Genomic DNA, 25,918 nt, shown 5'->3' with positions numbered 1-25,918 from the left:
TGCGTGTGTGCGCGCACGTGTGTGCGTGTTTGCGTGTGTGGTTGCGCGTGTTGTGCGTGTGTGTGTGCGTGTGTGTGCGCGCGTGTCTGCGTGCGTGTGTTTGTGTGTGTTTGTGTGTACGTGTGTGTGTGTGCGTGTGTGTGTGCGTGTGCGTGCGTGTGTTTGTGTGCGGGTGTTTAACGTGCGAATATTCAGTAGAAATGTTAATGCTTGCTTTGAATATACATTAGCACACGCATGAAAAGTCCCACTAGAATATGCTTGAACGCGGCTGTTCAGGCCTGGTTACTGTGGCTGGCTTTTACCATTAAAACGAATAGTAAAATTATCTAGTAAAAATTATCGATGGGAATGACTCTGGCGAGATCTGTTTCGGCGGGTGCAATTATCACTACCACTGTATCATTAACCCCATCGCCGAGCCAGCTTAAACAATGGCAGCATATCCACGGAGTGAATGATGGAGAGTGGGGCGAAGAATTCGTCCGTCCATTCGTTCTTGCTTCCGTCCGTCCATGCGTCCATCAGCCCGTCCGTGCGTGCGTCTGTTCGTGCGTCCATCCCTGCGTTCGTCCATGCAGCCGCCCCTGCGTCCGTTCATGCGTCCATCCATGCATCTGTCTATGTGTCCGTTCGTCCATCTATTCAACACTCCAAGTACCACCATCTCGCATCTTTTCATCATATATTCCTCATATAGATGCACCGCCATCCAGCGGACATTCCAAGGACTAAACGAGAGGTGGCACACGCACACTTTCTTACGGCTTGCGCTTCGGGTCCACTTCCCACCTTTATCCACCTCGAGTTCATGGTATATACTAGTTCACTGTATTCATGGCACTGTGCCCGAACGCTCGCTAAACCTTTCGAAAACCAAGGAGGTTACGCCCAGCGAGTATGACGTAGCAAACTTTTTCAGTCAGATTGTGCTCAATGTACATGCCAATGGCTGCTAATGGTGATCGCAGCCTGCGCGCTAACTAAAAGCCGAATGCTCCTGTCTCTCGTTCCCCATTAGCAGCCATTGGCATGTACATTGAGCACTATTTTTTATTGTTCAACAACGCACAGAAGAAGTCTCTCACCGGAACCACCTTGGAGGTCAAAATGTGATACTTGTTACATACTACGGGGGATGAACGGGTGTCGCTATAGGGAGCTTTGCCCCTAAAAACTCGCGGCCGAGATTACTGCCTGAAATCGCACAGAGTGCCAAAGCCTTGACCAACACTGGGGCATGTGTTTATTTCGATAGCAATTACATGAACACTCTCGGCTTGATTTAGCCACCGGCATCGGTGTCGACGTCGGCACTCAAACGGCAAGCTATTTATATCTACCACCTACCACTGTTGGCGCGCATTTCGGGGGAACAATCGTATCTTAAGCAAGATGGCGCAAGGAGCACGTGGAGGCTCTAATCTCTCACGCGTACTTTGGCCCGAGGAAAAGAAGGGAGTTGGCAATCTCTCGCGCGCCCTTATCTCCTGGTAGGGAGGATCATAAGCCTTGGCTGGCGTTCGGCTAGCACTTGAACGATTCTGTTGTAGTTACGGGGCGCACGAAGGTCAGTGCAATCGTTGCACAGCCTCCGTTTTCCAAAAGGACGTGATTTTGAGGCACAGAAAAGTAACAACTGAGACGCTTATTCACGTTCATCTGTACCTGTGAGTATGTTGCATGGATCATTTGTGCGTGAGAAATGCGGGACACGTTACGATCTGCTTGCCATTCTGCGCGTGACCTTCCAGTTTGTTGCTATCGCATTCATTGCTTCGCTTTTGCGGCAGATCTGGCCCATTTTCTTGTATGGATACATTATTCACTGTAAAAAACGTCCAGGAATGATATGGCGATAGTACTACCGCTTAGTTTCTAAATCATGTCAGCGTGGAGCTTCGAAAACAGGTGGTTAAGGGGGCAGAGGGTCGCGCGAACAATTTCGGAGAGGGGGGTGAGCTCCTCTAACCTGCCCTCCTTGGCAATGCCACTGTTGAAAAAGTTTGTGGAGCACCACATTGAAGCGCACAAATTCGCCGCCGAGTACGTGCAGCAGGTGTTCCACAACTATGAAGGCGAGTACCTATGCTGGTTTTACTATAAAGTTGGAAAAAGCAATGACAGTGTATTTTTATCGTGTTTTGTGGTGCACCTCTTACAGCACATGGTCGTTTTCGCGTACAGACGTCTGCAAGCTTCACATGAATGCCCCTCAGCACGCCCTGAAACGATGCGATTGCCACCAGCGCTGCCTAGTTCTGGATTCTGTTGCTGAGATATTAGCCATACATGTCGATTCATCACCTCCTAGCTACGCCATGGCACTGAATGGCAATGAAAGCCCACCTGAAACATCAACTGAAACGAGCTAGGCATTGCACGTTGTGCTAAGCGTTAAAAATTTAAAAAACGCATAACAATTAGGTTGTGCCACTATATGTCATTGATTGACCTCTCGACCACCTCACTTGTCTCGCTCTGAAGTTGTTTTTTTTTTTTTGCTTTGCTATGTTTGATTTTATTGAGGTACGGACTGCTTAATTCTTGCTGTATGTGTCCAACAAGATACTCGAAATTATTTTCATTTTTTGAACAGGGAACACACATGATGGACTTACCCTGCCTTTCACCTTTATTTTAGTTCGGCTTATCACGTTTAGGTTGCGGTATGAGTTTTCATTTCGCAAGCGCATACGCCATCATTAAAAAATAGACATGCGTAACGAAAGATACGAGAGGTAAACCACCGAGAAAGAAACTAAGGAGTTTCTATCTACGCGATTATGATATGGAAAAGAAAAGTGCCGTCCATAACTGTCCGTCATTTCGATGACCAACAAGGGACGGCAACAGAAGTTTTGCGTGAGACAGCAGAAACAGATTAGTTTATCCCTTTACTGCACGATTTTTTCTTTTGCCGTGAAATTATTTATGGTGTTGAGCAGAACCATAACGATAACTCTACTAACAAAAAAAAATTAACCGTACTGAACTTTTACAGTGTTTAGTTGCAGAAGAAGGGTACGTTGCATTTTCGCAACAGTGCGCGCACACAGAAAAAAATCGAGAAGAAACAGACCTTTTGTCATTTCAACTGTAATGTTTATTTACAAGACAGTCAGCGAGGGGGTACAAATGCTACAATAGATAGCTATCTCACTTGATTCCTAGGAAAGGTTTGTTTTATACTAACCTTTACTGATTACTGCTATGCCACTAGAAGTAATCGGTAAGTAAACAACAATGGTGCACTCATTTTGTTGTGTGGTACAAAAAAAAGCAATTGCTCTTGTTTGTCGAACAGAGGTGAACTTCACACTTTACGCAGTAGCTCATGCAGATTCCCGTGCAGCCTGGAAACTTGCAGCGCTGCCGCTTCTGGCTCCAAAGGACCCAGTGACCAACCTGAGGAAAGAAATGACAATTATGAGTCCTAAGACAAAGCTCGATAGATGAGAAATAATACCTGATCTAGCCGGACATCTTCAGTTGGAGCTGGAGCTGTTGGTCCCCTTTTTCTCTTCTCCTGAGAGGCTTGTTCTATTGACTCGTTGCTAGGCCTTCCTCGCTTCTTCACCACAGTCTTCCCAGCCTTGCAGAGTGATGCAGCCAGGTCCATCCTGAAGTCGACCAAAGGAAGAAGCCTCTCTGCGTACTCATCTCGTTTGCTCAAGGCATTCCTCTTGTAGAGCAACCAAGCATTTACACGTCTTTGCGCCAAGCTCTCCTGTCCGGTATATACCCCCAATTTGTAGGAGAAGCCGCTTACACCGGAGAGCACGAAAACTTTGTAACCCCATTTCTTGGGTTTCTTGGGACAGTACTGCTTGAGGGAGCTTTTACCTCTGAAGGGTATAATCTGTTCATCGATAGATAGATGCTCTTCAAGAGGCACAAGTGACAACTGTTCATTGATGGTATCAATCACAGGCCGCACCTTCGCAAGCCGATCTCTTCCTGGAGCGTCCTTTGGGCCGAGAGTACTATTGTCTACGAAGTGGATGTTATGCTTCAGTTTTTCGAAGCGACCCACAGGAAATTTGTCAGCAACTTGGCTAACCCTGGTCACTGCGCTCCAGTACCACCTTGTGTTCCTCATTTGAATGATCGACATCCACATGCACGTTCCAATAAACACTTCGATCTCTTCTGCAGTAGTACAAAGGGGCTGACTCACGTCTTTCTGCAGAGCAAACAAATTGCTCTGATCTGCAATTAGTGAAATCAGCGAGCCAGGGAAGAGAAACTTGAAGTATTGGAATGGTGTCTCTAGTTCTGCAATGAACTCAGGGAGTTCACTTTGCCCGGAGAACTGAACTGTCTGTGGATCTCTTATTAGATTCGCCTTCTTCCAAATCATGCGTCTTTTAGCTTGTGTGGGGTGGTGGTCAGATGTTCCCCCATTTGGTGTAGCTTCGTCCTCGTCGGAGCACGGAGCATGCACTCGACTCGTTTGTGCTGTCACATAGGCTTCCGCAGTCAGGTGCGATATCTGTAGTGGAAACAGACAGCGATATGCAGGACCTAAAATTAGTGGTAAAATAAAGTGAAATGCACGTATATAAAACAGTGTGCATCTGTATTTTTAAATCCGACAAAACCCCTAGGCGTGGTGTCTTCGCGTTATAGACAAAAATTTAAAACGCAGGAGCACAGACATATGGGTGCAGCCATAACGATGCGGGGCAGCCGCGGGCGTATGCACACACAATTAAAAAAAAATCCCGAATTCTACCATGCAACACACTGCACACACGATGAATCGAAAACACTTACACTCTGGATCGTCGTCACTACCAGAAAGTTGGCTGTCTTCACTATCAGAAGGGATTGCTCGGCCATAAAAACGTTTAGGATCCATTTCTAGTTTGAGAGAAAAAAAAACAAACATGATGAGCACGTTGTTGCATATATGCAACATAGCAACTTTTTGTCGCAAGAAACACACCATTCCGTAAACATAACGTTTTTTGCAATCTACACAATTAGGAGGATGTGCCAAAGAGCTTAACAGCTCTTTCCGCGGTTGAATCCGTCCAGACAAACATTTATAACCTGCAAATCTAGCTCCGTGCTGGCGCGGGCAGCGTCTACCAACGTTACTAGATTCTTTCTAGTAACGTTGAAGTATCTAGTAACGTTGGCGTCTTCCATGTTTGTTTGGCAATAGTTGAGCAGGATGAGCGCAGGGGGCAGCACAAGACGGCGCTTTTCAAACTGGTGTTGCAGAAATGCAACAGCATGCATAGAAGGGACCAAATGAAAGTAGCTTTCGTTTTTATGACTGTTTATTGGTATGTTGCGTAAATGCAACAAGGAGCAGTAAAGGGTTATATACTGTTAGTCGCAGTTGGAAGCCGACTAACAAGTGAAGAGGTGGGCGGCCAATGCGTAAATACCACTACTAATTGGTACACAATGTCACCATTTCTACTAAGAAATACCACGGAACTTTGACCTGGAAAGGCACGTGAACGCCAAGGCGCAATTGCAAACGGCTGCGCCAGCCCATCCGTAGGCGGAAGGGGCGCCTGCTCAAGGAACTCCAATAGCGTACAGCGCCACCATCATATGCATCACCGAGCGGTAGAGGTGTGCGCCGAGGCGGTTTCGACCGGTGGCCACGTGGCGTGGACTTCTCGAATTAGTCCCGTGCTCTCGTTCCAGTAGCAGCCTGTACGTACTTAACGTTTACAGTGCACCTAACGCCAGGAACGATGACTTCAGGTCGTTCCGAGTCGGCGGCGGCGGCGTCGTCTGGGCGAAATGATCGGCGGCGGCTCACTGCCACTTTTCGTTGGCGGCGGCGGCGCCAGCGGTGTGGAAACCGAAACTCAATTAGAAAAATCTACTGCGTTTTTTCTGCTTATTTAGCTGAAAGTCACTACTTTTAACAGTAATGTCTGAGAGAACAGCTTGAAGATGCAAGAGAACTGGCAAACGTTCCATATATGTTTTGTTTTTGAGCATATATATTGAATATGTTCTTTCAGTGCGCCCTGTTTGTTCACATTGCTTACAATGTATCACAAGAAATTTCATTTCTTTTTACTCTCACAGCGATGCTGTTATACCGGCTAGGGAGTTTCCCTTATTAACTTACACTTTATATTGTTGTTGCTTCGAAGTGACTGTTAATCTTTTATTTATTATCAAATGTACCACTTGCCTCTGTAACGCCTTCTGGCTTTGAGGCTACTAATAAATAAATGGATAATGATTGAGCCTCTTTTCAACGGGTAAACAGGGGCAAGTGGAGTTCGCAGTCTTCGTATGTAATGTACTGTCTTTTTTTTGTTGTAACAGACAGGTGGGGAATTCATGTAGGTCACAGTGGCATATTCACGAAACACATGAGAAAGGCGCTAATTCGTCTCCCATGGGGGACACTGCTCAGCGACTTATGATGCAAGTGCTACAACGCAACGAATACAAATAGAGCGAAATGAATATGCCACTACATGTGCTATTTTATTTGTTTCCATTTTCAAAGACTCCATTCTTGTGAGACGCAAGAAGATGCAGGTGGGGGTGGAATGGAGAGCGATGCTTGAGTCTCGTTTGGTTGTGAGACCCCTCTTCATCTACATACCAGCCCATACTCACTTTCCCTTGAATTCTCCTAAAACAAGCACTGACACAAAATTTTGAAAGCGAGATAACCTGTAAAATAGATTTCACTAGATACACACATCTACGAAATGTAATCAAATATTTTCACCCAGAACGTATTCAAAATTATTTTGAATCACGTGTCGCCCAACGGCATACTAATTATGCCTTCGTCATTCCGGGAAACAAACAACTGCCTCCCGCGTTACGAGTTTTGTGTTGGCTGGTTCCATTTCAAAGAAAGAGGGGCAGTGATGTTCGAGCTTCAGCGGCGTTTTTTGAACAGGTCACGCATATTTACAACGCCAGAGAGGAGATCACAGGAGCGCCCACAAAACCTTCGTTGAAAAGACTTGTCGACGTGTTAATTCACGTGCACGCGGTTTCGCACGTCCACCTAGCCAGTTAGCTTTGCACGAAAACCCAGTATTCCTTTCCTCTATGCGAAAATCTCTCTGGGTCCCGCCTCACTCGGCGCTCTGTGGAACCAAGACTTCAATAATTAACATTGCACGCTCGAGCCAACGAGCTTTCCAACCATGTGTTGCCAAAAAAAAGCGACATTTTTTGCGTAAGTGCCTTCTGGTCATAGACTCCAAAAAATAGGGGCTATTTATGACGCGTACCAGTCTTATCTCCTATTACAGTGTGTTGGGGACGGGGGGGGGGGGATGGTCTTAAATTAAATGGCCCTCCTAAGAGGAAATAAAAAAAGTGTGACAACACCACGCCGCAACAACGCCACGTGTCGATCCCCTACGTCGTGGGCGCCGGAGAACTTCCCACAAGTTGACGTTCCCACAAGCTTTCCACCACCATCGGCAGTTTCATCCGCACGTGGAAAGACCTGCGGGAAAAGCGCTAGGCGTCGTGTGCAGGATCGCGTGTGTCAAGCGATCCTGCACATGACGCAGAACTTCCGTAAACGTTTGAATGAATGTGTGTGGTTGAAGCCCTTGCGGGAGCACAGCTCAGTGCGTGGGGGGGGGGGGGGAGGAATGGGAAAAAAAAGATTTAAAGTAGGTAGAAGGACAATTAAGGTTCGGAAGAATCTGACGGACATTGCTGGTAGAGAAAAAGCGTATAGGGGCCGACGGCAGGGCACGGCAGGGCAACCCGAGTCGTAAGACTTGGAAGTGTGGGGCTGCAGGAGACATCAAGTGGTCCTACAGCTTCAAACATGTGGCAGCACAGGAATGACTTCGGTCAAACGAACAGTGGACCGAGTGCAGAGGCAGAAATTGTAAGCGGGTTGGCCAGCATACCAGTGCGGATAACGCGGTGATCTAAACGGAAAGAAACTTCGCCCGCGGCTCCCCTTTGAATCCTGGCACAGTCTACAGATAGTGGGAGACAACAACCCCACCACTGGGGACACTGCCCTCCCTCTACTTCCAGGGCTTGCAACAAGTCGTGGCAAACATCTCGGGCCTTCTCACCCCTGATGAGAAAAGCCGAACAGGCTTAAAAACATCGGGTTTCTTGATATAAATATTGGCGGGAGTTTTCTGCTTTTTTTTATATATTTCTGTAATCCCAACCAATTAGAGGCTTCTGCCGAATGCTCACCTTCGAACACCTTAAACCCGGAGAGTATATATATATATATATATATATATATATATATATATATATATATATATATATATATACATATATATATATATATATATATATATATATATATATATATATATATATATATATATATATATATATATATATATATATATATATATATAAGTGGTTATATCAGAAGAAAAGAAAAGAAAGGTGCCGACCCGTAACTGTCTCTCCTTACGAGGACACCTCAACAGGTCAGCAGAGGAATGGGATATGGGGAATAAAAGATATAGGGAAAAAGAAGGAGGGATAAAAAGAATAGAAGGAAAATAGACGGAGAAGAAGCCAGCCAACGAGAGAAAAAAAGAAGGAGATAGGAAAGTGGGGATCCGGTCGAAGCAGTCCAAGGGCGGGGTGCCACAATGCGAGAGCTGCACGGCGTCAGGAGACCGCGGAGGGCGAACCAGTCGGCGGGAGCTACGCTGATGTCGGAGATCGCGAGGGCACAACCGTCCAGCTTGAAATCCTGCGAGCGAATGCCGGAGAGTACAACTCGTTGCTGCGTTTTGTAGCCTGTCTGCATTCCTTGCAGCGTACAAAGCACGCAAAAGCTCAGGTATGAGTAAATTGAGTCTTGGAAAAGCCAGTGTCCTCAATTTTTTCGCAGAATGGACCGGGCGAACACAGTGGCAGGTGAGCAACCGCTGAAAGGGCTTCCGCGTGTCAAACCTGACTGTGAATGGAAAGAAGTTTGACGAAGAAAAATATATACGAAAGAAAAAAAAAACGGCACTGCTATAGTGTGTTGATACGGAGTCATGAACTTCAGGCGTGCTGGCAAAATGTTTGCAAGCTCCTCAATTTCTCAGGAGGTCACAAAGATATTTGACAGCATTACAGTTTGAAGGAATTTGTTTTCTCTAGTGACTAAGTGACGCACACGACAGGAGCGGTGTGTTAATTCCTGCCCCCTTCCTCCTTGGAATCCACTCGAAAAGCTTTCAACGTACCACATGGCAAGAAATGATACAAAAGCTGACAGCATATGTTGTCACTACATTTAAAAAACTTGATATTCGTCGAGATGTAAACTTTTTTAGTGCAAAACAATACATTGAAAGGGAATTCACAAACACCCGTCCCGTCTCTATCGTTCTTGCGGATATTTTGTTTTGCACTCCGTAATTTTCCAATCGCCATACTTATTAATACAAAAACGGAAGCGGCGTCTGAGGACAAGCAGTTCAATGCAGGAGAGAGCATAGAGGCGCTCGATGCTCGCTAATCGTGCTGCTCTGTCGCCTTGGAAGCCGCATGATTTATGAAGGTGGAATACATTGCTCATTCTCCTTTGGTTTGGGGCCATAATTGTAGATCAAACTCAATGTAAATCGCGATGTTGCATAATGAAATTACCAGGAGTTGCACATTAGCCAGAACATGCCGCACAACCCACTTTTATACCCTCTTAAAGCCATGTTCATATATTCAAAACATTTGTGAATTGTGAACACTAGATACTCAATAACGAAACTTAGAAGTGTGGCAGCTTGGGCTAGTTGGTATGGCATGACGACAGTTATAGCGCGAGAACAATACGACGACACAGCGACAAGAAACGCGTGTCTTTCGTGTCCTTCTTGTCTATGTGTCGTCGTATTGTTATCGCGCTATAACTATCGTCAATAATGAAGTTACGGATAATTATTCAGTTTTTCCTCTCGTTATTATCGCAATCCGATAAGCGTTCTTCTCTGAGAAAAGATCATACGAGTTTCGTAGCATGCATGAGCATAAATTGCTCATTATACTTTGTCATAGTCTGTGAACGGTGTACTCTATAAACGCATTACCTATTAGCAATAAAGTTGAAGCCAGCGCAATGGGTAAATTAAGTATTACAACACCAAAAATTATGAGTTTTTTAGAAGATACTCCTAACGTCTTGTTGGAAATTCTAACCTCAAATTGTGAAATCACGCCGGCGCGAATGGCAATGGCTCTGTAACACCGCAAACAACTTTAAAAATATAGCTGTGCACCTGGGAAATAGGCAATATACGTTAGCTTTCTAGTCATGTTAGCATTTTATAATGTTGAAATCTCATCTCAGTGGTGCATTTTATGTCGCCATTTCATTTCGTGCCTTTAAGTTGAGGTTGTCATATTTATTCGAAGATATGAGCAAGTGGCTTCTATCAAGGACCTTCACTCGAACGAGTTCCAAGGGTGTGGGGAATCGGACAGACTTACAATTTGGAAATTAATTCTGTGGTTTTACTAGCCAGCACATACACAATTACAAAGCACGCCATAAAATGATACTATGAATATTTGTAACCATAGATCAGCAAAATAAAGAGACGCCCTCATTAAATAAGTTTTTTTTTCTTCGCATAGGACTCACAAGGACCCAGATTAACCAAAATTTCGCTGAATCGAACTAGGAACTCGCTCGAACTCAGGCTCACCGTGATAAAACTCAGCCGGGCTCACTCGGACTGAGGCTTACCTAAGTATAACTCAGCCGCAGTCACTCAGACTCTGACTCACGCCTCAATAAGATGTCTTTCAATGCCTCTGATGGACTCATTAGTGAGTTTGCCGGCTTATAATGGGAACACATCTCTCGTTCACGTCAGGCGTTGATGAAGACCTTTTGTGTGCGTTCACGATGGTGAAATATGGGAGAATGAGAAAGGGTGGAAGGGTTGTTGCTATGCCCACATGACGATAATAGGGATGGTATTTAGCGATCTACGCAAGGATAAATCAACGAAAAACATGTATGCAGCATAGGAACCAGAAAAGACAAGTGCTCAACTTAAAACTAAATGTTAATAAAGAAAGCGCCTACAAAAATTAACCTCAAGCACACGCTTAAAAAGGCTATTTAAACCACAATTGCACGGTTAACCGTACATTCCCCCCCTTCCCCCCCCCCCCAAAAAAGATATCTGTCTCAAGGTGTGGTATGAAGCAGCTGAAATCCACGGAACACCAAAATATCAACAGCAAGTTTATCTGTGAGGAAAATAGGGGATCAATCAAACATGACACTTCGCTCTGTTTTTATTTTGAGGGCTTCACGAGTTTCGGGTTCAGTCTTATAATTTTTTCTTTGCCTATGACATTCAATAATTTCAAAGATATCTCGTTCCTTTGTCATGCGGCCGTGTCTACAGAGATCAGAAAGGTCGAGGCCTAGTGTGAAGATCCTTCAGCCACAAAACTGACCTCTTCGCTAGTCTCTGCGTCCCCAATATATCAGTGTCATTGGCAAAGGAAGAAATAGATTAAACGTGAAGATTTTGAAACCTTAAAAAACAAAAAAAGATCGATTTGCAACGCATATGTAAGTGATCCTTCAGTTGTCTTTACAGCTAGATAAGGGATTCGCATTGCTAGATAGCGGGGGCACGTGGCGTTGATCAAGAAAGTGTGCTGTTTGTACCATTTTGGCACGCTTCTTGCCTTTGTAGTGTTATGTGTGCAGCGTGGAACGCCTCAGTCTTTTTTTCATGAATGCGCTTCAGGTACATGGGTTTGTGGACTTTCCGCCTTAAACATTTCGCTTGATGCCCTGTCAGGTTGAGCTCCTTAGTTTGCTCACCTAAATATATTAAAAACCAACTCGCCGAGCAAGCTACGTATGTGATGTCCTTTTAGGGGCAAAGCTCCTTAAAGCGGCACCGGTTCGTCCCTCGTAGTCGTAGTCGAAGTGTGTAACAAGTGTTACATTTTGACCTGCAGGGTGGTGCCGTTGGGAGATTTCTCTTGTGCTTTGTTGAACAATAAAAAGTTCGCGGCGAGCGCGTTACCTAAAAGCCGAATGCTCCTGTCTCTCATTCCCCCTTAGCAGCCATTGGCATGTGCATTGAGCACAATCTGACAAGAAAGGGCTGCTACGTTATACTCGCTGGGCATAACCTCCTTGGTTTTAGAAAGGTTTAGCGAGCGTTGGGCCGCAGTGCCATGAATACGGTGAACTAGTATATACCATGAACTCGAGGTGGATAAAGGTGGGAAGTAGACCCGAAGCGCAAGCCGTAAGAAAGTATGCGTGTGCCACCTCTCGTTTAGTCCTTGGAATATCCGCTGGATGGCACTGCATCTATATGGGGCGAAGTGTGGATTGATGGTATTCAATGATCCCTGTGATCAGACGGTGTCCATACAAGGCCAAGAAATACCGAGGGTAAGTGAATACAAGTACCTTGGAGTATGGGTAAATGAGAGTGATAGATACATGGAGGTACAGGAAAAAGCCTCGGCAGCAAAAGGAAAGAGGAATGCGGCAATAATGAAGCACAGAGCGTTGTGGGGATACAATAGGTATGAGGTGCTTCGAGGTCTGTGGAAGGGTGTAATGGTTCCAGGGCTTACTTTTGGGAACTCAGTGGTGTGCATGAGGGCAGAGGTGCAAGCGGGAATGGATGTAAATCAAAGGACTGTGGGACGCCTCGCGTTGGGTGCTCACGGGAAGACGACAAACGAGGCTGTAAAGGGCGATATGGGGTGGGCAGGTTTTGAGGCGAGGGAAGCGCAGAGCAAAATAAGGTTCGAAGAAAGGCTAAGAAATATGAAGGAGAGTAGATGGGCAGAGAAGGTGTTCCGTTATTTGTATAGGAAGAGCGTGGACACACAGTGGAGAAAAAGAACTAGAAGACTCACTAGTAAGTATACGGCTGGTATTGTAAGCCGTATGTCAACAAAGAGCGTTAAGGGAAAAGTCAGGGAGGCGGAGAGGATTTACTGGATGGCAGCTATGGAGAAAAAACCGGCTTTGAGTAACTACCGAAAGGGCAAAAATGAAATAAGGAGGGAGGCATTTTACAATAATTCAAGGGGAAGCGCTTTACTGTTTGAAGCGAGATCGGGTTGCCTTAGAACGCGTAGTTATAAAGCAAGATTCAGTAAAGAAGAAGAACAATGCACATGCTGCGGGAAAGATAAGGAAACGGCGGAGCATGTTCTGATTGAATGTGGAGATATCCACCCAGGTGTACGTTTGGGCACGAGCCTACAGGAAGCCTTGGGTTTTAGGGACAACAATGGAAAGCTGAACACACCCGCGATTGAAATAAGTAAGAGACGGTTAGAGTATTGGTGGCAGAAAATTAGATAGAAAGGACAAAAATAAATATTGGAAAAATAAAATATGGACAGTGTGCCGTAAATGGCAGAGAACTTAAGCTGAAAATTTACCTTTTTTTCTATTAAGATAGAATTTATCGAAGTAGAGGCATTAGGCCAACATAAAAAGAAAAAAAGGTTGTTTTTTTTTTTTTTTGTCGAGCCTGGTGGCATACTTGACACCACCCCGTTATAAAGGGGACGCTCATAGCATCCATCCATCCATTCGAATATAGGATGAAAAGATGCGAAATGGTGGTACTTGGAGTGTTGAATAGATGGACGAATGGACACACAGACAGATGCGTGGATGGACGCATGAACGGACACAGGGGCGGATGCATGGACGAACGCATGGACGGTCACACAGACGGACGCATGGACGGATGGAAGTAAGAACGAATGGACAGACGAATACGCCCCACTCTCCATCATTCACGCCGTGGATATGCTGCCATTTTTTTTTTTTGAAACAAGGCTGTGCTGAATTAAGTTCCAGATAAAAACTGGTGAAGGAAACGCAGATTACTTGATTTGATAGCACGGCGTGGAGCACCGCACGATGTACAAAGCACGTTGAAAATACAAGCCCACGCTTCAGTGTTTTGTCCGCATTCATCTTTTGTGGGTTACTTCGCAGTTTACACAAACTTGATTTATGATGATCACCATTTCATTGAATATTGTTAATCTTGCTCAACCTGCCGAAACAGTGGGAATAGTTTCTGTTTGATAGAGCATTTCGTATGACAATTTTCATTTACCCTTATTTGTTCATTAAAGGTCATGCATGTGAGCAGTTTCTTAACTGATTTTTTTTCCTCAGTTATAACAACATCTTCAATGCACATCGCGCTTCTACCTTGCCCGTCCGCAGTTCTGGTCCCCACCCTTCGCATTTGAACTGCCCTTGTTCTTCGAATCGCTTGGACAGTCATAATTACGAATATTCCAGTACCGACATTTCACACCCTTCATCATTGTTCGAAGCACACCTCACATAATACCTATTCTCGTCATCTAGAATATGTCGACAGTCATCGCCAACCGTTGGCGCTGTCACTGAACGGGATTCGCTGAATATAGTGAACTCAAAGGTATCTTAAAATTCGCGTTTAAATATAATCCAACATCATTGGGAGCACTCGACAAGTGTTTTTTTTTTTATAGTCCACTTATTTGACCTGAAATTACCGGTGAACCAGTTTTGATAAATTTGCGAAGTGGACAGAATTATGGCCAGATTGGTGACAGGTGTAAAATAAATGTAGGAAAGCGGAAAAAAAAAAAAACTTATTTAAATGGCGCGCCAACAAAACGCGTTGGTGGTGGCGGCGGCGGTGCACCGACCCCTCGGCGCACACCTCGACCGAGCGGTGACGGCAAAGAGTGCAGACGTCAGGCTAGCTAGTATATTCAAGGGACCATATTATAATACTCTAAAACTTTATGGGCCTATGTAAATGTCTTCTTATAACTTTTATGTGTTGCTCTATACCATGGCATCAGACCATCTCTAAGGCTGCGCTGGCCGCGCTTCTTGTGAAATAGTTTCATATACACATGGCAGATGGCGCGAGCATAGAAAACAGCATCATAAGTAAAAACAAAAAAAGTTGGCCCGTTTTGCGTGTTTTTTGTTTGGCTCTTCGGGTTCCCGCGACGATGCAGCTCTCCCGAGGAGCGGTCGCCGGCATCTGAGTGCGTGCAGTTTTTGAAGGTGTCCAGCCCCTGGTGCCGTAATTTAGGTGGGAACCCCTTGTCTGGCGTGGAAGGAGCAAGTACTTACACGGGACGTACACATCTGAGGCCTGCGTGCCGTGGCGGGATCGCAGTTTGAATCTGCCCGAACGGCCCAGGGGAAGCGACGGCGATGCTCCCGTGAAAAAAGCAGCTCTGCCGCCTTCATAGCGCAGGATTACGATCGTGTGTTGTGGATTTGCGACGACGACCTAGCGGTGAGTGTTTTGCCGGTCTAGGCCTATTGTTAGCTCGGGGAAAATGAAGCGCATCTTTGGCGCGCTGTTTTGCGGGGCCGCTAAGCGATGCCCCGTTTTTTTTTGCGTTTTTTTTTGTCGGCCGTGCTGTACCGCTCCGTTTTCCCCGCGTGTTGTTGTGGTTGTGACCTGCGAAACGGGTCCATCCGTTCCTGTTTCCACATGTGCGCCTGTTGTTGCGAATCGCGCGACGACCTATTAATCCGTGTGGTGATCCACGGATTTGTTCTCGGAGACTTTTACGGCTGGCTGTTAATCGCGGCTGCAATTCCTCTACGTAAATCTGCTGTAGCTCTCTCGGTTTTTCTTTTCCCACATCAAAGTGGCACCTAGTTACGCATCCATTCGACCGCCAGGAAATAGTACTGCGCTTTGCTTTGTCGCCCAAGACAAGGCGGGTGGAGTGACACTTGCACCAATTTCCACGCCGATGCCGGTTTTGTGTATGTTGCGGAGCCACCTTCCGCTTGTTGCCGGCTGTGGGCTCACGTTCTAACTTTAGCATTACAAATAATGCTACTTTCATTGTTTTATGAACCCTCTTCGTTGAGATATCATGTGTGACCTTTGATTGTTGGTAGGGTAAAAGACTGAAGCTGTCCAATTTCTAAGTACGAATATTTAAACGTCAACCAATGTTCCTGTGGCTGTCATAAACACGCGCACACAATTTTCTTAACTGTGCGCGCATATTTTTGTGACGTTCAAGCTATGCTGCTGTGAAAAATTCACATGCTGCTTATGATCAGTCGCCAAATTCATTTTCAGTTTACACGCATTTACAAACGTCTTCATGAAACAAACAAAGACAATATTGTTTAAGATAGCACGTTTACTCCTGAAAAATCGCCAGGCTTGCGCGGAACGCGCAGCACAGTTACAGCAAAGCAGCCTTTCAGAGCCATTTCTTAACACTATTCGGGTAAATGCTAGAAGCACACATGCAAGGTACCCACTACACCATAAATAATCATAATTTATATGTAGCAGGCTGGCATTCACTATGCTAGCCTTCATCAGTCTTAGGAGAAGGTTGGTTTCTGCTAAACACTTGCACTGGATTTCTTGCAAATTTTGTGTTGCATTCAGTGGCTGATGATGAAGAATTGCGCCTGAAGTGGGTATGTGCCACAGCAGATAGGTGATGAGCAAGCTTTTTTTATGGGCCGGAGCATCAAACAGACCACCCACTCGTTACGCGATTCGCATTGTGTGACGCCTAGTTGTTCCTTTGCTGTTGAAGTGTTCTTAAACGATTTATTACTCATATTAACCTGATTTCTTTCCTGATATCAAGTCTGCCCAAGGAAAGTTTGTGAACGAGTCTCAAGCCCCTATCAACTCTGCTTGTTGCTATTTTTGTGTAACCTTTCTGTTTAAGCACAAATAATAATAGTGGGATAGCAGCTTTAAATTACATAAGGCTGAGTTTAGCCTCCTTGCTTATGCAGATGACATTGCAGTTTTCTGTAAAAATTATGAAAGTATAATGCATTCTGTGAATGCACTGAGATGTTTTTGCCAGGTAAGCGGTAGTGCCGTCAACTGGGATAAGTGCCTTGGTTTCTGGCATGGGGAAGGGGACGTCACAACAAGAGTATTTCTAAACATTAAATGGCAGGAAACACCAGCGAAGTATTTAGGGGTACCGCTGGAGTTCTATCCTGAGAGTGAACCGTATTGGAAAAAAAGAAATACAGGCATTGCAAAATAATGTAGAAAAGTTGGGGTATTTCGGTATTCACATGGGCCACAACGTGCAACTTATTTTTAGTGAGCAAGCTGTGGTACGTAATGCAAGTTTTGCACTGCAGTAGAATAAATATATGGACCATACACCGAGTATTTTCAGTTTTCATTTGGAGCTGTGTGTGGGAAAAATCGACCTGCCCTAACCTCTTCAGAAAAGCTCGAGACAGCAGGCTTGGATTGGCTCGTTCGCACATAAAACAACTTGTCAATGGTTTCCTTGTTCTGTGTGATGTCGATGACCATCTTTTGTAAACTGTTATTCAACTAAGGTTGTCTAGAGTGCTGCTGGGATTTCTCGTGTCGTCAGCAAACGTGCAACGTCTAATACAGGGGTATCTAAAAGAAGTTGTTTTGTCCTTCCACCTTCTAGTGATGAGATTTTTGTTAGAGTATCTGACTGGAAAATTGTGTAAAAAAATTGTATAAAGGTCTTGTCAATCTTTTACTGCCTGTACAATTGCACCGTCACCTATATTATGCAGGCACAGGACAGGATGTTCCTAAACGTGTTAAAAAGAATGCCTTTAGCCCCAGGAGTCAGAACTTTTTTCTTTGAATAACACACTGGTACCTTACCTGTTAAAACATGGTTGGAGGATCGGGGATTCTTCGTTTCATGGATCAAACATTGTTACTTATGTAGTAAACCAGAAAAAAATTGAACAAGCGTTTATAGATTGTTGGAGCCGGGTCTTCTTTCGGGACATATTGCAGGGAAGCTTGAAAAAAAGAAGTACCATTAAGTCCACGCAGCACTCATTTTCTTTTTTTTAAAACGAGGCCGGCGTACCTTATGATCTAATCAAGCTTCTGAACCTGCGCAGTATTTGGCAAACCCGATGTGCCTTTGAAAATGCGGATGTAGGAGTGTGATCTGTGCGAAAATATTTTTGCGAATCAATGTGCCATTTTCTAGAAACGCTAAAAGGCCAAGAGGATGTACCAGAGTGGATTGTGCGCATTGAACCATTGGAGGGCTCGTACAGGTCCTTGAAATCCTTGAAAAACCCTTGAGTTCGAAAAATACATTTTCAAGGCCCCTGAAAGTCCTGGAATTTTTCACCGTATTTAAAAATTCTTGAATTTCGTGAGCAGTGCATTCTTATATTGACATGACAACCTCCTAAATGTGGGAGATAGGTGTGTCAACCTGTGAAAATTCCCATTTTTTGGAGCAGATATGCGGCATGAGCACACGTGGTTGTATTTTGCAAGAATGCATGAGAAAGAAAAGTTTCCTGGTGATGGTGAAGCAGTGAATGTGATAGCCATAAATTAGAATGTCACGCGAAGGACAAGCAATCCCGTATATGCAATGTGCTGCTCAAGCACGAAGGACGCACGAAAAAAAGTGCACATGACGAATGCTGATGAACAACGGTCACAGCTCAACACTGGAAGCATGTTGCTTACACAAACCAAGAAAGATGCTAGAAAAGAACGCTTGTGTATCCACAGGATGAGTGTAAATTATCCACAGTCACAGTTGTTACGTCTTGGTTGTTGAGCTACGTGCTGCAAGTGTCAACTGTGCACAAGCCAACACTCCTAAAGGCCTACTCCAGCGATTTTTAGAGGTCAATGGACCCTAATCAAATTCACTGGGCACGTTAATTTGCACGTTTGCGTCATTCATGCCAAATTTCAAGCTTGTGAGTTTCGTCGATTCTTTTCAAATGAAATTTACATATTGCCTCCAAACGCTCAACTCGCTTGCCAGAATTAATGATAACATTGCTTGTGTGACAATGAGTTTTGCCTGGCCAAATTGACAGAACTGATGTGCCACTGGAGCGACTGCTTGTATGTTATGGATTGTGTGGGTTAGGCCGGCACTTCCTTGGTTAAGCGTGCGATCCCTTTACCCTGTTGGTGGGCATGCGATAGGTGGCCAGTGGTGTTGCGTTGTGAGCCACACCTGATTCGCCATATACTCACCATAAACAGCATAGGCGTTTTATCCGATTGCGGCTTACGGCGTGGACAGGCTGTGCCATCTGGCGGGCATTATGCGCAATCAGGCAGGTTTGGGCAAATGATTACATCACACGTAGAAGGGCACTCGGTTGGGTTTCGTTATTACAGGTTTTGCTAATTAAAAATTATTTTCGAATTGGTTCAGCATTTGAACTATCGGGTGCATGACAAAAGCGTTTCAGGAACATACAAGTACCATTATCCTGACATTGTCAAAAAATTGCCGAGTTGGCCCTATGGGGTGGTACCATCAAATTTCAAGGACCATGTGGGTTTTTTCTATATAGGCAAGGACACCCTACATGAATTTCGGATTTTCGAATCATTTACAATAAATTCTCAGTCACTTCCCAAGTGTACGTAATGCTCATTCTGCTATTCGAGGCCCATTGCGAGCGCCTCCAACGCGGACATAGCTCTTTAGGAAGGCAACGAAAGTATTAGTGACGTCACATCAGACCTGTAGTCAGGTCAGTGACCCCCGGATTTCCACCACGTATATACCAGCTAAGCATCGCGGCTGCATCAGCTAGCGGCACGTTTGTTTTGCAGGTGCTTGTGTGGCACATGTGTGCGAGAGCTGACGAAACTCAGCATGATGCGTGCAAAGCTTCGTGATCATGTGACCAAGTTCGCTACACTGCTATGTACCTGCCCCACTCGGTGCCCACTAACAGGTTCTGAAAATAGACCATATCAACAAGGCGACAAATTATATAGCGAGAATAAATGAATGTTGGTGCGCTTATTATATTTGTTGTACCCAGAATTAAAGCTTGGAGCAAAGAGTGCGCAAGCCACAAATATTGGGGCACCACCCCTTTAAGGCTTGACTACGCGTATGCATGGAAGCCTGTCAGTGTGTACCTTTCTGACTTGGCATCGTGCCCTCTCCCTATGGAGAGTGAGGGAGAGAGTGCCAGAAGTTACTGGGGCTACAATTTTTTAAATAATTTCAATGCCCATATATTTATTGTAAGTGCAATAAAATTGGTCATTTTTTGAAAATTTTTTGAGTAAAAAATTTCAACAACATGCTGCTTTAAGTCCTTGAACTTGCAACAGGTCCTGGAAAGTCATTGAATATCTTTGAATTTTTGCTTTGGAAACTTGTACGAACCCTGCATTGTCACGAATGCCGAAGTATTGATTAATAGTCAGGTTAAAGATGACGGTTGTCCATTGAGTTTTTGGGATGCATTTCGTGACACTCATGTGTAATGTCGAACATGAGAATATGTGAAATATAACCAGTTTGGGATATGGAAGGCAATAAAGAAAAAAAAAAAACTGAGGTGAATTAGCAGTAGAATACTGGACTGGCACACCCGGGTTTGAATCCTACTCTATCGTCACATGTGTTTTGTGTTTGAGTATTTTTTTTTCTTATTTCGTGCGATATTAGTTACGGACACCGGCGGTGGTGGACAACTACGGTGCTGTGCGTGACCCGTGTTGTGATCTCATAACAGCTTTTGCTGTGAAAACCTGTTCTTATTGGGAAAGGGATGTATTGCATGATATGATAGCACAACGCAACAAAAACACTAAAAGCAAAACGATACAAGTCAGCCCTCAATCACACTACCAAACCATGAATGAATGCAAGACGAGATGTTGAAGGGACAAGCACCTTGCCCTCGATATCTGTAATTGCACCTTGCCCTTGATATCTGTTGTGCAAGCAAACTTGATAGCTCATTTTTAATTTTTTTGTTTACATTATACTGTAGTCGGAAAGGACCATGTAGGTGGGAAATTATATAAATGTAAGGTAACGAGCACTTGTGTAGCCGAAGGGAACACAAACTCACAGAAGAATCTATCGCATACGTAGAAATATTACAAAAAAAAATCTAGCTCAATCTAACTAGATAACAAAATAATACAGTTTACAGGAGAGGGATGCATATAAATGATTAAAAAAACACATCCTCACCCTTCCACTTTAGTTTCTTCCATAGCAGAGTGCAAAACATATAACAGCTGGCAACAGTTGAAAGAGAACAAAAAAACAACAGCTTTCCCCGAAAAACGACATTAGCAACTTATGAAGAAACACTAATAATAATAAAAACAGTAAAAATGACGAAATACAAAAAAAAGCATTGAAAAAGAATAAAAAACTGACATGAGCACTCAGTTGTTTACTGTAGTTCTAGGTGGGTAAATAGCGCACTTTCAAATGAACTTGGACATTATAAAGAAACAATATTTTCAGGCAGCGAATTCCAATCTGAAATGGTTTGTGGAAAAAAAGAGTAATTGAAAAGATTGGTGCTTGTTTGATGAGAAAGTAGATTAATTGTATGCTGATTTCTCGATGCGCGTGATGTAAATGGCTGAAGGTACGCATGCTCATTAACATTAAGTATGTTGTGATAAAGCAAAAATAAAAATTAAAGTTTTGATATTTTCCTGCACTGCTCTAAGGTTGCAATTTTATTTGCAAGCGTTAGAGATCATGGTGAAGCTGTTTTTTTATATTTTTTAAATATGTAGCTTACTGCCCTCTCAACCATCTCAAGCCTATACACATCTTTTTTGTAGTGAGGATTCCGAATTACGCTCGCGTATTCAACTTTAGGCAAAACATAGGTTCTGTAGGCGAGAAGCTTTGCATGAAGGGGTGCATTTATCAGCTTGTACCTAAGTAAACCAAGTTTTCGAATTGCTGCTCTACAGATGTGTTCGATGTGGGAGGACCCCGTGAGTTTGTTAGAGATTGTTATTCCCAAATATTTGTACTGCGTGGCTTCTGCTGCGAAGTCATTGCTAATTTTATATGTATATAAGAAAGGTTGTCTTTTATTACTTACGCGTAGCAGCACAGTTTTCTCAGAATTCAGCAACATTGACCATGTTGTGCATCATTCGTAGATTTTGGCTAGGCTGGTGTTAAACAAAATTTGGTCATTTTGGCAAGTTATCCTTTTGAAAATCAAACAATCATCCGCAAACAGCCTAATTTTAGCATCATGGCACACAGCTGCGGTAATATCGTTTACATACATAAGGAGAAGAATTGGTCCCAATACGTTTCCCTGGGGGACACCCGATGTAACTGACAAGCACGTGGATGAGCATCCATTGACATCAACAAACTGAGTACGGTCAGACAAGTACTGCTTAATCCAATTTATAATAAAATATGGTAGACCAAATTTGTAAAGTTTGCTTAGGAGTTTACTCTGGGATATACGATCGAAAGCTTTGCTCAAATCCAAAAATGTTAAATCAACCTGACTGGCCAAGTGGAGGGTTAAAGCGACCTCATGATTAATACTAGTAAGCTGTGTAATTGCTGAAAGATTTTTGCGAAAGCCATGTTGATGGTCAGATAGCAGTTTATTCCATTCAAGAAATTCGGTTATGAAATGTAAGAGAATATGTTCAAGTATTTTGCAGCAGGATGACGTCAGAGATATTGGGCGGTAGTTTTCCTTTTTAAGCGATCTCCTTTTTTGTGAACTATCACTACCCAGGTGACAGGCCAATCATCTGGAACGATAGCTAGCTTTAAACAGGAACGAAAAACTGCAGTGAGAATGTAGGACACAGGCTCGGCATAACCCCTTATGTAATGCTTCCTTCGAGAAGCCCGTAAGGTTAATAAACTGAACTGAACTGAACGGTGCAAAAAAGCGTTGGGAATGTTGTCTGGGCAGCATGAAGATCTTTCTTAAGGTTCAGTGAAACAAAAAAGACACCCTCAACAGATATAAAGTTCTCATCAAAATCTAATTGCCCAAAAGATTGGACGCCGCTTTCGGCTGGAGAAAATACAGATTGAAAGTATTCATTCAACATGTCAGCTGTGCCACCAGGTTTTGTTGTTAGCACATCCATTTATTTTATTTTGTCTATTGTGTAGATTTTGAGCAGAGAAAATGCAAACACTTTTGAGGATTAGTTTTTATAAAATTGGCCAAAGTAGTCACAAAATATTTGTTTTTTGCACAAGACAGCATACTGTGCAATTTTTCCCAATGTTGACGCAGTGATTCGTTATTGTCGACTTTTTTTTTCTTTACTCGTTTAATTTTTGGCTTCAAATGAATAATGTTTCTATCAACCCAGTGGTCGTGGCGATTTGACCTAATACGCTTCATGGGAAAAAATTTTCAATGCACTTCTCAACAGTTCCTTTAAATTTATTCCTCAAAGTTACAGCATCATGGTCTCGCAAATTATCTGCAAGTTCCCACAGCTCGTTGAGAATCACATCATCATTTGCCTGATTAAAGTTTTTGACAGTTTTGCTTTTCAGCCTAGTCTTCATGCAGTTATTTATGGTGCTGGAAAAAAGAACTAACTTATAGTCCAATATACCATCCGCTACACGAACACAATAATCAGCAATGCTTCTGCTAATAAATATAAGATCGAGAATTGCGCCACCCTGTTCAGATTCACAGGCAATTTCATGAACAACGTGAACTAAGTCACTCGCTAGCATTATATTTTGTAGTGCATTGTCAAGCAAGTGAAATGTAGTGATGCAAGCCCAATTAATTGATGGCAGATTAAAATCCCCAGCCATAATTAGTGTGCCACTAACGTTCGTCGAAATGTAGTCTGATAAAGACAGCAAGAACTCGTGGGGGGGGGGGGGGGTGAAGACGTAGGTCTGTAGACCTCACACATGATAAATGCATGTCCCCAGCAGCTTATCTTTAAAAAAAGACGTTCATGGTTTTCTAACTGTGGTAGTAATGTAGCTGATAGTGTGTTCTTCAAGATAATGGCGACACCACGTCCCCATGACATACGATCGCAACAGAAAATATGGTGCGAGTTGTCAACTATTATCTCGTCAGCACGCCATCATGCAACCATGTTTTCGTTATTATCGTAATATGGGGATGGTGGCTAAGAAAGAGACACGAGAGTTCACTTGTTTTGTTCACGATGCTATAATCATTAACATTAAGTATTCTAAGACATTTAAGTCCCTCGCTTGCATGGTTTCATAAGCCATTTGATGTGTTCTGGCTGAGTTCCGCCGATTTACTCCTTGCACCAGTGCTATCGTGCGTAAAGGTTCTCAAAACTGCTCGACCGCTTCTGTCTTCATCTCACATATAAAGCCACCATCCACTTTTAGTTTGTCATGAATAAGTGTCACCTTCTTGCCATTTAAGCTATCTTCTTTCCCAGACTGCCACAGAAGCTGTCGCTTATGTCGTGTCAGAGAACTGTAATCATTACTAATAGATATATTAGTGCCTTTCAGCTTTTTTGCATTCCGCATTACATTCTTTTTTTCTGTGAAGTCTTGGAAATACACAATGACTGGCTTATTTTGGCGACCCTTCCCGAGACGGTGAATTCTCGCCACTGATTTGGAATTTTGCCCAAATTTTCAGCCAAAAAGATCTGAAATCACCTTCCCTCTTAACATTTGTTCATCCTCTCTGCTTTGTTCTTGGATGCCATAAATTACAAGGTTAGATCTTCGGTTACGGTCTTCAAAGTCACTAATTTTTTCAGCCTGTTTGCTTTGCCTTCGCTTAAGTAAGAGGATTTTGTTCTGAAGTGTTTCAATTTGCAAAGATTTGTCACGAATGTCTGCCATCATTTTGTCAAACTCATTTCAGCGATTGCTCAGGGCACTTACTGTGGTTTCAGTGACTACTAGCCTATTCCTTATATTGGAAAATTCTCCAAGTATTGTGGATTGACCACTTTGAAGTCCCTTAAGCGTTCCCTGGACTGTAGGTCGGGGATTTTCTTCAATATCGCCACATAAAATTAATTTACAAGCACACAAGCAACTATACGCTATCAGAACACATGTACGTGGGCATGTGTTCTGCTCTACTAACACATGTTAACCCCCGCCCTGAAAGACCTTTCACACTTATTCTAAAATAGGAAGTTTTCAGAAGGAATTCTTCTTGCGGCTATTGTTTTTATTTTCCTTTATATATTCTATGTCACCTAAAGTGGCTGCTCTAGATTGACGTCCGTGCTACATAACTCACAGTATACATAGAGTTCAAGTGATGTCACTTCCGCCGTTATCGCCCTCTCCCGCCGTGCCCTGGTACCTCTTTGGGTACCTACAGCAGTTAGTGTGTTGCAGGCCGGTTGTCATTTGTTGCTGTGCGCAATGTTCAAAGAAAATTAGTACGGTGTTTTGTTGTTGAACTTTAACGAGCTCATAGATCAGGAAGGCCTCGCTTGTTGACTCGATACAAGACCAGATAATCTATATACATGACAAGTTGACTTATACAGGATTTTCATTAACAGCGAAGCCACCGTGTACTCCAGCTGCGCGACACGGCCTAGAGGATGCATTATCTCACATTTACTACAAACTGTGTGGCCCAAGAACAAGTAAAATCCCAAAGTCTCTTGAGTTGCAATTTCAAGAGTGGATGAGCAAAGCGCAGCAGCTCCCATTGAAAACTAGTCTTAGTGTAGAGCTAGGCAAGTTTACAAGAGATATAGTATTGCTGTGGCGACCAGGCAACCAAAGTAGCTTGTGCAGCACGGCTCACCAAGTTTTTTAAACAAAGCTGATGTTGAGGCTCTTTGATTTGAATCTGTGGAAACAGCCATAGGAAAAAATTTTGCAAGCCAGAGACTTTGCATGGTGCGTAACGCAGTAATGCCGGTCGTTTTTTTTTTTTTGGCACATGTCCCGATACTCTTGTTGTTGTTAGCGAATCTGCAGTGGACTCTGAAAATTATGGAGGCTGTTTTAGAGAACCAATAAACCGAAGTTTAAAAATAATCTGACCCCCAAGTTGAACCGATCAGAATGTTGACATACTGGGGACTTATTTGCACTATACTTCAAACTGCGACTGAACGAACAATGTTTACGAACGATTTTCACAGTTTGTTTCAATGTAAATCAGAATTCT

General features: G+C 43.6%; 1 protein-coding gene across 1 annotated transcript in view; it reads left to right on the top strand.

Moving 5' to 3' along the window:
* Window positions 1-14,454: 14,454 nt before the first annotated feature.
* The window catches only part of LOC119168599 (uncharacterized), a 242,134-nt gene continuing 230,670 nt past the window's right edge, over window positions 14,455-25,918 (top strand). The window contains exon 1 of the mRNA XM_037419998.2: window positions 14,455-15,272. The gene's annotated coding sequence lies outside the window, so the exon portion shown is untranslated. The remainder of the gene's footprint in view (window positions 15,273-25,918) is intronic.

This window comes from Rhipicephalus microplus, chromosome 3, assembly GCF_043290135.1.
Source record: "Rhipicephalus microplus isolate Deutch F79 chromosome 3, USDA_Rmic, whole genome shotgun sequence".
Classification (NCBI taxonomy): Eukaryota; Metazoa; Arthropoda; class Arachnida; order Ixodida; family Ixodidae; genus Rhipicephalus; species Rhipicephalus microplus.
The sequence above is the reverse complement of the archived record's forward strand: the minus strand, read 5'-3'. Positions and strand labels throughout refer to the sequence as shown.